The 18,007-nt window shown below is 36.4% G+C and overlaps 1 protein-coding gene and 1 non-coding gene across 10 annotated transcripts in view; one reads left to right on the top strand and one right to left on the bottom strand.

Annotated features, from left to right (window-relative positions):
• Positions 1-18,007, bottom strand: part of RSRC1 (arginine and serine rich coiled-coil 1) — a 443,255-nt gene that overhangs the window by 397,407 nt on the left and 27,841 nt on the right. The window lies entirely within an intron of this gene.
• LOC131757916 (U6 spliceosomal RNA) lies at positions 11,056-11,162 on the top strand. The gene has a single exon (XR_009336063.1). It is a non-coding gene; the product is annotated as a U6 spliceosomal RNA (small nuclear RNA).

Genomic DNA, 18,007 nt, shown 5'->3' with positions numbered 1-18,007 from the left:
TATACAAGAGAACACAGATGTCCAACTAAATGAAATCAGAAAACAGTACATGAATAAAATGAAAATATCAACAAAGAGATAGAGACTATAGAAAAGAAACTAACAAAAATGCTGGAACTGAGGAATACAATAACTGCATTGAAAAATTCACTAGAGGGGTTCAGCAGCAGACTTGATCAAGCAAAACAAAGAATTGGTGAACTCAAAGACAGGTATTTTGAAATTACTGAGTCAGGGGAACAAACAAACAAAAAAACATGGAGAGGGCTTCCCTGGTGGCGCAGTGGTTGGGAGTCCGCCTGCCAATGCACGGGACACGGGTTTGTGCCCCGGTCTGGGAAGATCCCACATGCCGCGGAGCAGCTGGGCCCATGAGCCATGGCCGCTGGGCCTGCGCGTCTGGAGCCTGTGCTCTGTGATGGCAGAGGCCACAGGGGTGAGAGGCCCGTGTACCGCAAAAAAACAAAAACAAAAACAAAAAAAACACATGGAGAAAAGAGAAAAAACAACCTGAGGAAATTATGGGACACAAACGAGACAGGCAATATATGAATTATGAAAGTTCCAGAATGAGAAGAAAGGGACAGAGAACTTATTTGAAGAATGGATGAAAATATCCCAAATATGAGGAAGAAAATGAATATACAAATTCAAGAAGTCAAAAGTTTCCAATGAGTATGAACTCAAAGAGCCCCACACCAAGACCAATTTTAAATAAACTGTCAAAAGTCATAGACAAAGAAAGAACCTTGAAAGCAAGAAGAGAAAATCAACTCATCATGTATAATGGAGCTTCCATAAGATTACCAGTGGATTTCTCAGAAGAAACTTTACAAGCCATAGGGGAGTGGGATGATATATTCAAAGTGCTACAAGAAAAAACTACCAACCAAGAATACTATAACTAGCAAAATAATCCTTCAAAATTGAATGAGAAAGGGCTTCCCTGGTGGCGCAGTGGTGAGAATCCGCCTGCCGATGCAGGGGACACGGGTTCACGCCCTGGGCTGGGAAGATCCCACATGCCACGGAGCGGCTAGGCCCGTGAGCCATGGCCACTGGGCCTGTGCGTCCAGAGCCTGTGCTCCGCAATGGGAGAGGCCACAACAGTGAGAGGCCCGCGTACCGCAAAAAAAAAAAAAAAATTGAATGAGAAATATTTTCCCAGATTAATATAAGCTGAGGGAATTCATCATCACTGGACCTGCAAGGGATTCCTCCAAATTAAAATGTTTATCACAAGACAGCAAGATAAAAACACATAAAAATATAAAGCTAGCAAAGGTAAATATATAAGCAAATACAGAATACTATGATATTGTAATGGTGATTGATAAAGCACTTCTAATTCTTGTACAGAATTTAACAAATGCATAAAAACAATTCTAACTATAAAACTATATAAAAATGCAACTGTTTAACAAAATGTCAACAATTGAAGAAGATAAAGGGTATACAGGAGTTCTCTGTACTACACCTGTAAGTTTTCTTTAAATTTGAGATTATCAGAAAATAAATGTTTTCTATACACCAGCAATTAACAAGTAGAATTTAAAACAAAACCATTTACATTAGCACCATAAAACAACAACAAAAAAATGAAGTACTTAGGTATAAATCTAACAAAGTATATACAATATTTATTTGAGAAAAATCACAAAACTCTGATGAACAAATTCAAAGAACTAAAGAAAGAGATATTTCATGTTCATAGATTTGAAGACTCAATACTGTCAAGACAATGATTCTTCCCAACTTGCTTTCTAGATTCAATGCAATCCAAATCAAAATCCCCACAAGTTACTTTGTGAATATCAACAAATTGATTATAAAGTTTATATGGATAGGCAAAAAACCCAGAATAGCCAACACGATATTGAAGGAAAACAGTAAAGTTGGAGGACTGACATTACTCAACTCCAAGACTTCCTAGAAAACTATAGTAATCAAGACAGTATGGTATCAGCAAAAGAACACACAAATAAATCAGTGGAACAGAACAAAGAGCCCCAAAATAGAAACACATAAAAACAGTCAGCTGATCTTTGACAAAGGAGCAAAACCATACAATGAAGCAAAGATACTCATTTCAACAAATGGTGCTGGAACAGCTGGACATTCACACGTATAAAAATGAACCTCGTCATTGACCTTATACTTTTCACAAAAATTAACTCAAAAGGGATTACAGACCTAAGTTTAAAACATAAAACTACAGAACACCTAGAACATAGGAGAAAAGCTAGATAACCTTGGATATGTATACTTTTTAAATATATCATCAAAGGCATGATCCATGAAAGAAATAATTGATAAGATAGACATCATTAAAACTTTAAACTTCTTAAAAGTAGGTGGAGGGGGTCAAAAAGTACAAAGTTCCAGCAATAAGATAATTAAAACATGGTGATATAATATACAGCATGGTGAGCTAAATGAATAATCTGTATTGCATATTTGAAAAGTTGTAAAGAAAATAGATTTTAAAACTATGACAAGAAAAAAACAATTTTAAAGAACAATGAAAATATTTCAAATGATTTAAGGATTTTGAAATTTTTTCAAAATGTAGTTTGAAAATGACACATACTTTTCCCTTAAAAATATCAGTATGATTAAAAAAAAATCTACTCTGCAAAGGACAACATCAGAGAATAAAACAACAAGCCACAGATTGGGAGAAAATATTTGCAAAAAAACACATCTGATAAAGGACTGTTACCTAAAATATTCAAAGAACACTTAAAAGTCAAAAATAAGAAAATGAGCAGCCCAACTGCAATATGGCCCTTAAGAGACAACACACAAAAGATGGCAAATAAGCATATGAAAAGATGTTCCACATCATATGCCATCAGGAAAATACAAATTAAAATAACAATGAGATACCACTAAAAACCTATTCAAATGGCCCAAACCTGGAAAACTGGCAATACCAAATTCTGTTAAGGATGTGGAGCAATAGGAACTCTCATTTACTGTTGGGAATGCAAAATGGTACAGCCACTTCAGAAGTCAGTCTGGCAGTTTCTTAGAAAGCTAAACATACTTTTACCATTTGATCCAGCAATTCCACCCCTTAGTATTTACCCAAAAGAGTTGAAAACATATGTCTGCACAAAAATCTCCACACAGATGTTTAAAACAGCTTTATTCATAACTGCCAAAACCTGGAAAAAAAGACATTATGCAATAATAAAAGGGTCAATTCACTAGGGAGATATAACAGTTATGAATATACATACACTTAATAACAGAGTACTCAAATATATGAAACAATGACAGAATTGAAGGAAAAATAAGAGAGTAACACAATAAGAATAGTAGATTTCAATAACCCACTTTCCATATGGATAGAACAACCAGACAGAAGATATCTATAAGTAAACAGAGGACTTGAACAACACTGTAGATCAACTGCACCTCACAGACATATACAAAACACTCCACCCAACAGCAACAGAATACACATTCTTCAAAACTGTACATGGAACATTCCTGAAGGACAGATCACGTGTTAGGTCACAAACTCTTAACAAATTTAAAAAGACTGAAATTATACAAACTATCTTTTCTGACCACAATAAAAAGAAACTGGAATGAAACAACAGCATCAGAAACACTGGGAAATTCATAAATATGTAAAAATTAAACAACATACTCTTTAAAAAAAACAATAGGTCAAAAAAGAAATCAGGGCTTCCCTGGTGGCGCAGTGGTTGGGAGTGCGCCTGCTAATGCAGGCGACACGGGTTCATGTGCCCCAGTCCAGGAAGATCCCACATGCTGCAGAACAGCTGGGCCCATGAGCCATGGCCGCTGAGCCTGTGTGTCCGGAGCCTGTGCTCCACAATGGGAGAGGCCACAACAGTGAGAGGCCCACGTACTGCAAAAAAAAAAAAAAAAAAAAGAAAAGAAATCACAAGGGCAATTAGAAAATATCTTGATGGGCTTCCCTGGTGGCGCAGTGGTTGAGAGTCCGCCTGCCGATGCAGGGGTCACGGGTTCGTGCCCTGGTCCGGGAAGATCCCACATGCCGCGGAGCAACTGGGCCCGTGAGCCATGGCCGCTGAGCCTGCGCGTCCGGAGCCTGTGCTCCACAACGGGAGAGGCCACGGCAGTGAGAGGCCCGCATACCGCAAAAAAAAAAAAAAAAAAAAAAAAAAAAAAAAAAAAAAAAATATCTTGAGAAAAATGAAAATGAAAACACAACATACCAAAACTTATGGGTTGCAACAAAAGCTGTCCTAACAGGGTAGTTTATAGCAGGAAATGCCTATGTTTAAAAAAGCCCAGAAGTGTCAAACCAACAACCTACCTTTACAACTCTAAGAACTAGAAAAAGAACAAAATATAATAAAAGAAATGAAAAGGATTATGAAACTACTATGAACAATTATACACCAACAAATTAAATAACAGGAAAAAAATGAATAAATTTCTAAAAATATATAATTTACTAAGACTAAACCATAAGGAAATAAGAAATCTGAACAAGCAAGGAGAATGAATAAGCAATTAAAAACCTCCCAACAAATAAAAGCTTAGGACCAGATAGCTTCACTGGAGAATTTTACCAAACATTTAAATAACAATGCCAATCCCTCTCAAAATTGAAGAGGAGGGAACACTTCCAAACTCATATTATAAGCCATCATTATTACCCTGATACGGAAGACATACAAACATACCACAAGAAAATAAAACTACAGATGAATATCCATGAGTAACATTGATGCAAAAAGATCAACAAAACACTACCAAACCAAATTCAGCAGCACATTAAAACACTTATACAGCATAACCAAATGAGATTTATCCCTTGAATGAAAAGAACATTAAATATACAAAAATCAATAAATGTAATATACCACATTAACAGAATGGAGAACAAAAAAAAGACATGATTGGGACTTCCCTAGTGGCCCAGTGGTTAAGAATCCGCCTTCCAATGCAGGCAACATGGGTTTGATCCCTGGTCAGGGAACTAAGATTCCACATGTCTCATGGCAACTAAGCCCACACATTCTAGAGCCCATGGGCCACAACTAGAGATCCTGTGCACTGCAAGCACTGAGTTCACGTGCTCTGGAGCCCATGTGCCACAGCTAGAGAGCCCATGTGCCATAACTAGAGAGCCCGTGCACCACAACTATTGAGCTCATGCGCCCTGGAGCCTGCAGACCACAACTAGATAGAAGCCCGCATGCCACAACAAAAGATCCTGCGTGCCACAACTAAGACCCAACACGACCAAATAAATATTTTAAAAAACCAAAACACATGATCATCTCAGTTGATGTAGAAAAAAATCATTTCACAAAGTTCAACACCTTTTCATGATAAAAACAGTCAACAAATTAGGAATAGAAGAAAAGTACCCCAACATAAGAAAGGTTATATATAAAAGACCCATCATACCCAACAGTGAAAAACTGAAAGTTTTTCCTCTAAATTCAGGAACAAGACAAGGATTCCCACACTCACCACTTCTACTCAACACAGTACTAGAATTCTTAGCCAGAGCAATTAGGCATGAAAAAGAAATAAACAGCATCCAAATTGGAAAGATATCTCTGTTTACAGATGACATGATCTTATATGTAGAAAATCCTAAGATTACACACAGACACACAATGTTAGAACTAATAAATTCAGAATCAACAGTCAAAAATAATTTGCATTTCTATATACTAACAATGAACAATCTGAAAAGGAAATTAAGAAAACAAACCCACTTACAGTAACATTAAAAAAAAAATTTAGGAATAAATTTAACCAAGGAAGCAGAAGTCTTAATATTGTTAAACCTTCCCAGTAGTCCATACTACCAAAGCTATCTACAGATTCAAAGCAATTCCTACCAAAACCCAAATGGCATTTTTTGCAGAAACAGAAAAAAACAAAAACTCTGAAATTGATCTGGAATCTCAAAGGACCCAAGTAGCCAAAACAATCTTGAGAAGGAACAAAACTGGAGGCCTCATACTTCCTGATTTCAAAATATATTACAAAGCTACAGTAATCAAAGTATGATATATGCATACAGACAGACATATAGACAAATAGAACAGAAAAGAGAGCCCCAAAATAAACCTTGTGTATATGGTAAAATGATCTTCAACATGGTGACAAGACTACACAATGGAAAAATGAGAGCCTTTTCAACAAATGTTGGGAAAACTGTATATTCACATGCGAAAGAATGAAGGTGGACCCTTTTCGTAACACCATATATAAATATTAACTCAAATGGATTAAAGAGCTAAGCATGATACCTAAAACTATAAAACTCCTACAAGAAAGGGTAAAAGCATCGTGACATTGAAATGGTCAATTATTGCTTGCATATGACACCAAAAGCACAGGTTTAAAAGAAAAATTAGATAAATGGGACTACATCAAACCTTAAAACTTCTGTACAGGAAACAATCAACAGAGTGAAAAGACAATCTATCAAATGGTAGAAAATATCTTCAAACCATAGCTCAGGTAAGGCGTTAATATACAGAATATATTTTAAAATCCCTACAACTCATAAACAGAAAACCAAATAACCAGACTAAAAATTGGTAAAAAAAACTCAAACATTTCTCCAAAGAAGATGTGTAAATGGCTGACAGGAATATGAAAAGATTCTCAACATTACTAAATCAACAGCAAAATGCAAATCAAAAACAAAGATACCACATTATACCTGTTAAGATGGTGACTATCAAAAAAAAAGAAAAATTAAGTGTTGGCAAGTATGTGAAGAAATTGGAACCCTTGTGCACTGTTGGTTAGATTGTAAAATAGTGCAAGCAGCTATGGAAAAAGTATGGAGGTTCCTCAAAAAATTAAAAATTTAACTACCATAGGGATTCAGCAATCCCACTTCTGAATATATAACCAAAAAGAACTGAAAGCAGGATACTGAAGAAATATTTGCACACCCATCTGCACTGCAGCATTATTCACTATATCTAAGATGTGGAAACAATCTAAGCGTCCATCAATGGATAAACACATAAAGAAAATGTGGTATGTACATAGACTGGAATATTATTCAGCCTTGAAAAACATGGAAATCCTGTCCTGTGTTATAACATAGATGAAACTTGGGACATTATGCTAAGTGAAATAAGAAAATAAAAAAAGACAAACACTGCATGATCCCACTTACATATGAGTTGTCTGATGCAATCAAACTCATAGAAACAAAGTAGAATGGTGATTGCCAAGACAGGGGAGGAGGGGGAAACTGGGAGTTGTTGTTCCAAGGGTTTAGAGTTTCTGTCACAGAAGATGAAAGAGTTCTAGAAATCTTCTGTACAACAGTGTGCATATACATAACAATACTAAAATGTACCTTGAAAATGTTTAAAATTATAATTTATGTATTTTTTACAATTAAAAAAATCATTTGAATGTACTGTAGATATAAACAAAAAAGCTAAGATTATAAATGCAAATTAAAACCATGAAGTGGCACTACAAGACCCCCAATTGGGCTAAAATTAATGACTAACACGTTAATTTGTAAGTAACTGGAACTCATATACATTTTTAGTGGGAATATAAAATGATACAGCCATAGAAAATCATTTGGAAAGCTATTTTTTTCTTATAAAACTAAAACAGACACCTACATTATGACTCAGAAGCTCCATTACTAGATTTTCACTTAAGAGAAATGAATATAGATATCCACAAAAAAGACTTGTAAAAGAAATGTTTGTAGTAGCTTTATTCATAATAGCCCAACCCAGAAATAGCCCAGGAGTCCATAACAAGAAAATAGATAAACTGTGGTAGTTCACTACTAGCAATAAACAGGAATGAAGTAATGATACGTACATCAAAGCACAATGCTTACTGTAAGAGGCCACTTGTAAAATATCACTACTATGTGATTGTATATACATAAAATTCTAGAAAAAAAGTAACATATCCATACAATACTATTCAACAATAAAAAGGAAAGAATTACTGACATACACAACAACATGAGTGAATCTCAAACGTATCATGCTGAATAAAAATTTTTAACACTCATGAAAACTAATCTATGGTAGAAAAAAGTCAAAACAGTGGTTACCTCTAAGGAGAATGCAAGCAGGAATTAATCGTCAAAAATAATAAGGGAATTTTCTGGGGTAATGGTAATATATTTTGGAAGGTATATACATGCATCAAAACACAGCAAGTGTATGCTTAGAATTTGTGCATTTCAATGTATATAAATTTTGCCTCAGAGAAATATGTCAAAGTTTTGTTTTCAAAAGGAAAAATTTAGGGACTTCCCTGGTGGCACAGTGGTTAAGAATCCACCTGCCAATGCAGGAGACACAGGTTTGATCGTTGGTCTGGGAAGATCCCACATGCTGCGGAGCAACTAGCCCATGTGCCACAACTACTGAGCCTCTGCTCTAGAGCCCGTAAGCCACAACTACTGAAGCCTGTGCACCTAGAGCCTGTGCTCCGCAACAAGAGAAGCCACTGCAATGAGAAGTCCACACACTTCAACAACAAGTAGCCCCGCTCGCCACAACTACAGAAAAGCCTGCACATGGCAACAAAGACCCAATGCAGCCAAAAATAAATAAATAATTTTTTTTAAAAAAAGGAAAAATTTATAAAGGAATACTGAACTCTACATACTCATAAGTATGCAGAAGTATTTAAGGGGAAAGCCTACTGATGCCTGAAACTGGAAATGCATCAAAAAATTTGGATAAATTAATGGATAGTGAGAGAAATAGATAAATGGAGAGATATGTGATAAAGTAAATAAAATGGTAATGGTAATATCTAGGTGGTGGATATATGGGTATTCTCTGTAAAACTCAATTTTCCTGTATGCTTGAAATTAACCATAAAAATATGTTGAAAAATATCTATGGGATATATTTAAAGCAGTGATTAAAGGAACATCCATACACTTAAACACTCTTATCAACAGAAATGAAATACAAATATAAATAAGCAGCTCAAAACACTTGAAAAAAAATAACAAAGTAAAACAAAGAAAGCACAAAGCAGAAAATAGGAATAAAAGCAGAATAAGGTAGAAAATGGAGAAAAAGATCTAAATAATAAGTCAAAATGATTTCTTTTAAATTAACAAAATAGATAATCAACCATCCAACTTACTAAAGCAAAGGAGAAAGCATAGATAAACAACATAATAAATGACAAGAGGAAAATAAGCATTGAAACAGAAGAAAAAAAAGTTTAAATCATAAGAAACTACTTTGCAGACTTCTAGGCAAATAAATTTCAAAATATAGATTAAGTAAGTAATATACTAGAAAAATAGTTTACCAAAATTAAACCTATGAAAAATATAAAGTTTAAATTGACCAATTTCTGTTGAAAAAATAAAATTATCAATGCACCATTCAACAAAAAAAGCACCAAGCCCAGATGGTTTCACAAATCTACCAAAACTCTGAATACCAGACAATCCCAATGCTCCACAAATAGTTCCAGAGCATTAAAAATGAAGGAAAACTTACCAAATCTTTGTATGAAGAATAATGATAAGAGAATAACTGATAAACACGATGTAAAAAAAAAAAACCAACATCACATATGACTATAGAAGTACTAAACTTAAAAATTAGTGAACAGAATCCCACATCAAGAAAATACTACACAAGACCAATTGAGATTTATTCCAGAAAAGCAAGATTGTTCCTTAATAGATCTAAGGGAAAAAAACAAAACAAAACTTGATTCTATCCACAGATGATGAAAAAGCCTTCAACAAAATTCAATATCCATTCCTGGAAAAAAACAAAAACAAAGGGATAGATCCTCTCTTAACGTGACAAAATATATATACTTTAGCCCCAGAGCCAGTATATTTCTTCATAAGGAAACACTAGGAGCTTTTACACTAAAATTAGGAAAAAGACAAGGATGTATATCACCTCCACTGGTATTCAATATTTTACTGGAAGTAAAAGCCAATGCAATTAGATGAGAGAAAGCAAACGGAAGAAAAAAAATTGGAAAAGAAGTAAAACTATTTCTATTTGCAGACAACATGATAGTGTATCTGATAAACCCTAGAGAATCAATGCTAAAACTAACTCAAGCAATAACAGAATTGAGTAAGGCATCAGGGTATAAAATTAACATAATCCATACTACCAAAAATAATATACATATTCAATGCAATCTCTATCAAAATTCCAATGGCATTTTCACAGAATTAGAACAAACAATCCTAAAATTTGTATGGACCACAAAAGACACCAAATAGCCAAAACAATCTTGAGAAAAAAGAAAAAGCTGGAGGAATCATGCTTCCTGATTTCAATCTATATTACAAAGCATTCAAAACAATATGGTTTTGGCATAAAAACAGACACATAGATCAATGGAACAGATTAGAGAGCTCAGAAATAAACCCATGTGCATATCATCAATTAATTTACATCAAAGAAGTCAAGACTAAACAATGAGGAAAGAATAATCTCTTCAATAAATGGTGCTGAGAAAGCTGGATAGTCATGTGTAAAAGAATGAAACTGGGCCACTATCTTACACCATACACAAAAATGAACTCAAAATGGATTTAAGACTTAAACATAAGACCTGAAACCACAAAACTCCTAGAATAAAACATAGGGGAAAATATCCTTGACATAAGTCTTGGCAATGATTTTTGGGAATAGACAACAAAAGCAAAAATCAACAAATATGGCTACATTAAAAGAAAAGGTTTCTGCGCAGCAAAGGAAACTATCAATAAAATGAAAAGGCAATGTACTGAATGGGAGAAGATATGTGTAAATCACATATCTAATAACAAGTTAATATCCAAAATACAGATGACTCAAAGAACTCAGGGGTTGGGGTATCAACTCCTCCCTCCTCGCCACAGTCAAAAATCCTCATAACTTTCAACCCTCCACATCCCCAGATCCACATCCATAGATTCAACCAAACTCAATAGTGTAGTACCAGAATACATATGTATTGGAAAAAACTGACGTATAAGTGGACCCTTGCAGTTCAAACCGCTGTTGTTCAAGGGTCAACTGTATATAAGAAACTCATACAGTGCTTGCTTTGACAGCACATATACTAAAACTGGAATGATACAGAGAAGACTAGCATGGTCTCTGCACAAGAATGACATGCAAATTCGTGAAGCGTTCCATATTTTTACAATACTACAAAGGTACAGTAATCAAAGCAGTATGGTATTGGTACAAAAACAGGCATACAGATCAATGGAACAGAATAGAGAGCCCAGAAATAAACCCACACACCTACAGTCAATTAATCTTCAACAACGGAGGCAAGAATATAAAATGGGAAAAAGTCTCTTCAGCAAGTAGTGCTGGGAAAGTTGGACAGCTGCATGTAACTCAATGAAGTTAGAACACACCCTGACACCATGCACACAAAAAAAACAAACTCAAAATGGCTTAAAGGCTTAAACACAAGACATGATACCATAAAACTCCTAGAAAAGAGCACAGGCAAAACATTCTCTGACATAAATCATACCAATGTTTTCTTAGGGCAGTCTCCTAAGGCAACAGAAATAAACAAATGGAACTAATCAAACTTACAAGCTTTTGCACAGCAAAGGAGACCATTAAAGAAAAAAAAGAAAAAAAAAAAACCGAAAAGACAACCTATTGAATGGGAGAAAATATCTGCAAATGATGCGACAGACAAGGGCTTAATCTCCAAAGTATACAAACAGCTCATACAACAACAAAACAAACAACTCAATCAAAAAATGGGCAGAAGACCTTAATAGACACTTCTCCAAAGAAGACATACAGATGGCCAGTAGTCACATGAAAAGATGCTCAACATCACTCACTATAGAGAAATGCAAATCAAAACTACAGTGAGGGGGCTTCCCTGGTGGCGCAGTGGTTGAGAATCTGCCTGCTAAGGCAGGGGATACAGGTTCGAGCCCTGGTCCGGGAGGATCCCACATGCCGCGGAGCAACTGGGCCCGTAAGCCACAACTACTGAGCCTGCGCGTCTGGATCCTGTGCTCTGCCATAAGAGAGGCCGCGACAGTGAGAGGCCCGCGCACGCACGGCAATGAAGAGTGGCCCCCGCTTGCCACAACTGGAGAAAGCCCTCACACAGAAACGAAGACCCAACACAGCCAAAAATAAATAAATAAATTTATTAAAAAACAAAAAACAAAAAACACTACAGTGAGGTACCACCTCACACCAGTCAGAATGGCCATCATTAAAAAGTCTACAAATAACAAATATTGAAGAGGGTGTGGAGAAAAGCTAACCCTCCTACACTGCTGGTGGGAATGTAAGTTGGTACAGCCACTATGGAAAACAGTGTGGAGGTTCCTCAGAAAACTAAAAATAGAATTACCATATGATTCAGCAATCCATCTCCTGGGAATATACCCAGACAAAACTACAATTCAAAAAGACACATGCACCCCTATGTTCAGAGCAGCACTGTTCACAATAGCCAAGACATGGAAATTACCTAAATGTCCATCAACAGATGAATGGATAAAGAAGATGCGATACATATATACAATGGAATACCACTCAGCCACAAAAAGGAATGAAATAATGCCATTTGCAGCAACATAGATGCAACTAGAGATTATCACACTAAGTGAAGTAAGTCAGAAAGAGAAAGACAAATACTGTATGATATCATGTATATGTGGAATCTAGAATATGGCACAAATGAACCTATCTGCAAAACAGAAGCAGACTCATAGAGAATAGACTTGTGATTGCCAAAGGGGAGGGGGGAAGGGAGAGGAATGAACTGGGAGTTTGGAGTTGGTAGATGCAAACTATTACATTTAGAATGGATAAACAACAAGGTCCTAATGTATAGCACAGGAAACTATACTCAATATCCTGTGACAAACCATAATGGAAAAGAATATTTTAAAAAGCATATCTATACGTGTATAACTGAGTCACTCTGCTGTACAGCAGAGATTGGCACAGCATTGTAAATCAACTATACTTCAATTTAAAAAAAGAGTGGGAAAAAAAGAAAAAAAACTCATAACTCAATAGCAAAAAACAAACAATCCAATTTAAAAAGGGACAGAAGATCTGGACAAAGAGTTTTCAAAAGAAGACATACAATGCAATCCCTATCAAAATACACATGACATTTTTCACACAACTAGAACAAATAATTCTAAAATTTGTATGGAAACACAAAAGACCCCAAAGAGCCAAAATAATTTTGAGAAAGAAGAACAAAGATGAAAGTATTACACTCCCTGCTTTCAAACTGTACTACAAAGCAAAAGTAACCAAAACAGTATGGTACTAGCATAAAAACAGACACATAGCTCAACGGAACAGAATACATAGCCCAAAAATGAACCCACACTTAACATGGGTAATTAATCTACAACAAAGAAGGTAAGAACATACAATAGGGAAAAGACAACCTCTTCAATAAATGGTGCTAGGAAAACTGGACAATTACATGCAAAAGAATCAAACTGGACTACTTTTTCACACCATACACAAACATCCACTCAAAATGGATTAAAGACCTAAATTTAAGATTTGAAACCATAAAACTTTTAGAAGAAAATGGCAGTATGCTCTTTGACATTGGTCTTAGCAATATTTTTTGGACACGTCTCCTTAAGCAAGGGAAACAAAAGCAAAAATAAACAAAATGGGACTATATCAAACCAAAAAGCTTTTGCACAGTGAAGGAAACTATTGACAAAACCAAAAGGCAGCCTACTGAATAGCAGAAGATATTTGCAAATGATATATCTGATAATGGGTTAATATCCAAAATATACAATGAACTCATACAACTCAACATCAAAAAACAAACAACCGATTATAAAATAAGCTGAGGACTTGAACATTTTTCCAAAGAAAACATACAGATGACCAGCAGACACATGAAAAGATGTTCAACATCACTAATCATGAGGAAAATGCAAATTAGAACAACAATGAGATATCACCTCACAACTGTCAGAATGGCTATTATCAAAAAGACAACAAATAACAAGTGTTGGCAAAGATGTAGAGAAAAGGGAACCTTTGTGCACTGTTGGTGGGAATGTAAATTGATACAGGCATTACGGGAAATGGTATGGAGGTTCCTCAAAAAAATTAAAAATAGAACTACTATACAATCCAGCAATTCCACTTTTCGGTATTTTTCCAAGAAAATAAAAACACTAATTTGAAAAGATATATACACCCCTTTGTTCACTGCAGCATTATTTACAATAGCCAACATGGAAGCAACCTAAGTGTCCATGGATAAATGAATGAATAAAGATGTCATACATATATACAATGGACTATTCCTCAGCCATAAAAAAGAAGGAAATCTTGCCATTTTTGACAAACTGGACCTACAGGGTATTATGCTAAGTGAAATAAGTCAGACCGAAAAAGACAAATTCCATATGATTTCACTTAAATGTGAAATCTAAACAACAAAACAAATGAAGAGACATAACAAAACAGAAACAGATTCACATACAACCAACCCTCTGATGGTCGCTAGGGGGAGGGAGTTGCGGGGGATGAGTGAAATAGGTGAGGGAGATTAAGAGGAACAAACTTCCAGTTACAAAATAAGTCAAGGGACTATAACAGTACAGCATAAGAAATATAATCAGTAATATTGTGTTAATTTTGTACAGTGACAGACCTAGACTTACTGTGGTGATCATTTTGTATAAAATGTATAAAATGATATAACATATAAAAATATCACTATGGGGCTTCCTTGGTGGCGCAGTGGTTGAGAGTCCGCCTGCCGATGCAGGGGACACGGGTTCGTGCCCCAGTCCAGGAAGATCCCACATGCTGCAGAGCAGCTAGGCCCGTGAGCCATGGCCGCTGAGCCTGCGCGTCCGGAGCCTGTGCTCCGCAATGGGAGAAGCCACAACAGTAAGGCCTGCGTACCGCAAAACAAAACAAAACAAAACAAAAAAACCACTGTTTTACACTTGAAACTAATATAATATTGTAAGTCAATTATACTTCAATTAAAATAAAAATAGGGCTTCCCTGGTGGCGCAGTGGTTGAGAATCCACCTGCTGATGCAGGGAACATGGGTTCGTGCCCTGGTCCGGGAAGATCCCACATGCCGCGGAGCGGCTGCGCCTGTGAGCCATGGCCGCTGAGCCTGTGCATCCGGAGCCTGTGCTCCGCAACAAGAGAGGCCACAACAGTGAGAGGTCCACGTACCGCAATAAATAAATAAATAAATAGATAGATAAAACTAATCATAATTAGTAAAAAATAAATAAATTTCAATTAAAAAATAAAATCAAATAAAAATGACATTCTGTCAGTAAGGCTGTGAGGAAACAGAACTCTCTTGCATTACTGAGAGGAATTCAGCAACTTCCAACAAAATTACAAACTTATTTACATTTTGATTCAGCAATCCCACTTCTAGGAATTTCCCCTGAAGATACACCTCCAACAATACAAAAATACTCAAGCACCAGGTTATTCATGACAGTTTTTTAGTAACTATAAAATTTTGGCACTGTCTTTAAGGTCCATACCTATGAAACTGCCTAAACATATCATGATACATTCACACAATGAAGTACAATAAGCAGCTATAAAAAATGAGTAAGAGTACCGTTAATTGATGTAGTGATTTCCAAGATATATTAGTAAATAGAAAAAGCAAAGTGCAAAGAGTATCTATAGTATGCCACAGATATAACCACTACTTGTTTAAAAAGAAACGGAGGAAAGCTAAAACACAAACTAATAGGATTAGTTCTAGGAGGTGGTTAGGAACAGGATAGAAGGTATAAAGGGGCATGATACTTCTCCGTGCACACCTTTTATAGTGCTGTCTTTTGGAACTATGTTAATGTTTCACATACGAAAATAAAGGCAGGGGGACCAAAAAGTAAATACAATTTAAAAACTTAGGGGATAAAAAAACTTAAAATGAAATATAAACAGAAACAAATGAACCTAACTCTTCAAAGAAACTAACCACAATAAAGTGGAGAGGAGAACCAAATACCCCAGAGTAAAGATAAAAAGAACCATAAAAAATACCTGACTCTATAAGTTTGTTTTTCAAAGTGGTACGTATCAGCAATTTTGTACCTACTTTCTGTGTATCCTAGAATTGAGGAAATAAGTAAATATACTGTGAATAAGAGTAGGTTTCTTACTGTTGTAAAAGGAAGTGACATGATACATGTCACTACTTGAGTACTTCAGGAAGAATATAGAAACTATACTAAAAAGCATAATCATCAAATTACTCTATAACTTATTCACGGAACTTGCAGCAACCTCACACATTTGATTTCCCTCCTTCTGCCATCCCTCAAAATATGCTTCATCTTGTTTTTTAGACATGTAACAACAAAGTTTTGTGAAAGTATTTGACTTTGCATGACTGAAATCACTCTTTTCTATTAAAAAGCACAGAGATCACTAACAACGTACCTGTAAATTTAGAATCACATAGTACTTTTTCTTTGAAAAACTCACTACAGTTAACCCTTGAACAACATGGGTTTGAACTGTGAGGGTCCATTTATACGTGGATTTTTTTTCAATAAATACTGGCGTACTGAACTTACCGTTACCAGGGAAAAGGTGGGGGGAAGGGATAGTTAGGAAGTTTGGGACTGACATGTACACACTGCTATATTTTAAATGGATAACCAACAAGGACCTACTGTATAGCACAGGAAACTCTGCTCGATATTATATAACAACCTAAATGGGAAAAGAATTTAAGAATAGATACATGTATATGTATAACTGAATCACTTTGCTGTACACCTGAAACTAACACAACATTGTCCATCAACTATACTCCAAGGGCTTCCCTGGTGGAGCAGTGGTTAAGAACCCACCTGCTGGGCTTCCCTGGTGGTGCACTGGTTGAGAATCTGCCTGCCAATGCAGGGGACATGGGTTCAAGTCCTGGTTTGGAAAGATCCCACATGCCGTGGAGCAACTAGGCCCGTGAGCCACAATTACTGAGCCTGCGCGTCTGGAGCCTGTGCTCTGCAACAAGAGAGGATGCGATATTGAGAGGCCTACGCACCACAATGAAGAGTGGCCCCCGCTTGCCGCAACCAGAGAAAGCCCTCGCACAGAAACGAAGACCCAACACAGCCATAAATAAATAAATAAATAAATAAAATTTAAAAAAAAAAAAAAAAAAAAAGAATCCACCTGCTCATGCAGGGGACATGGGTTCGAGCCCTGGTCCAGGAATATCCCACATGCCACGAAGCAACTAAGCCCGTGCGCTACAACTACTGAGCCTGCGCTCTACAGCCCATGAGTCACAACTACTGAGCCCACGTGACACAACTACTGAAGCCCGCACGCCTAGAGCCTATGCTCTGCAACAAAAGCCACCACAATGAGAAGCCCACACACAGCAACAAAAAGTATCCCCCACTTGCCACAACTAAAGAAAGACTGCTCGCAACAATGAAGACCCAATGCAGCCAAAAATAAAATTAAAAAACAAAAAAATAAAACTATACTCCAATGTAAAATAAAAACTAAAAAAAAAGGGACGTCCCTGGTGGTGCAGTGTTAAGAATCCGCCTGCCAATACAGGGGACATTAGTTTGAGCACTGGTCCAGGAAGATCCCACATGCCATGGAGCAAATAAGCCCATGTGCCACAACTTTTGAGCCTGCGCTCTAGAGCGTGCAAGCGACAACTACTGAGCATGCGAGCCACAACTACTGAAGCCCATGCGCCTAGAGCCCGTGCTCTGCAAGAAGAGAAGCCACAGCAACAAGAAGCCCATGAACCGCACGAAGAGTAGCCCCTGCTCTCCGCAACTAGAGAAAGACCACACACAACGAAGACCCAACACAGCCAAAAATAAATAAAAACTTTACAGAAAGTATTACAATACTACATGATCCACAGTTGGTTGGATATGTAGATGCAGAACTGTGGATACAGAAGGCCAATGATGGGACCTGAGAATCCTCAGATTTTGTTACCTGCAGCAGGTCCTGGAATCAATCCCCT

This window comes from Kogia breviceps, chromosome 5, assembly GCF_026419965.1.
Source record: "Kogia breviceps isolate mKogBre1 chromosome 5, mKogBre1 haplotype 1, whole genome shotgun sequence".
Classification (NCBI taxonomy): Eukaryota; Metazoa; Chordata; class Mammalia; order Artiodactyla; family Physeteridae; genus Kogia; species Kogia breviceps.
This window is presented reverse-complemented; position numbering and strand designations above follow the sequence as displayed.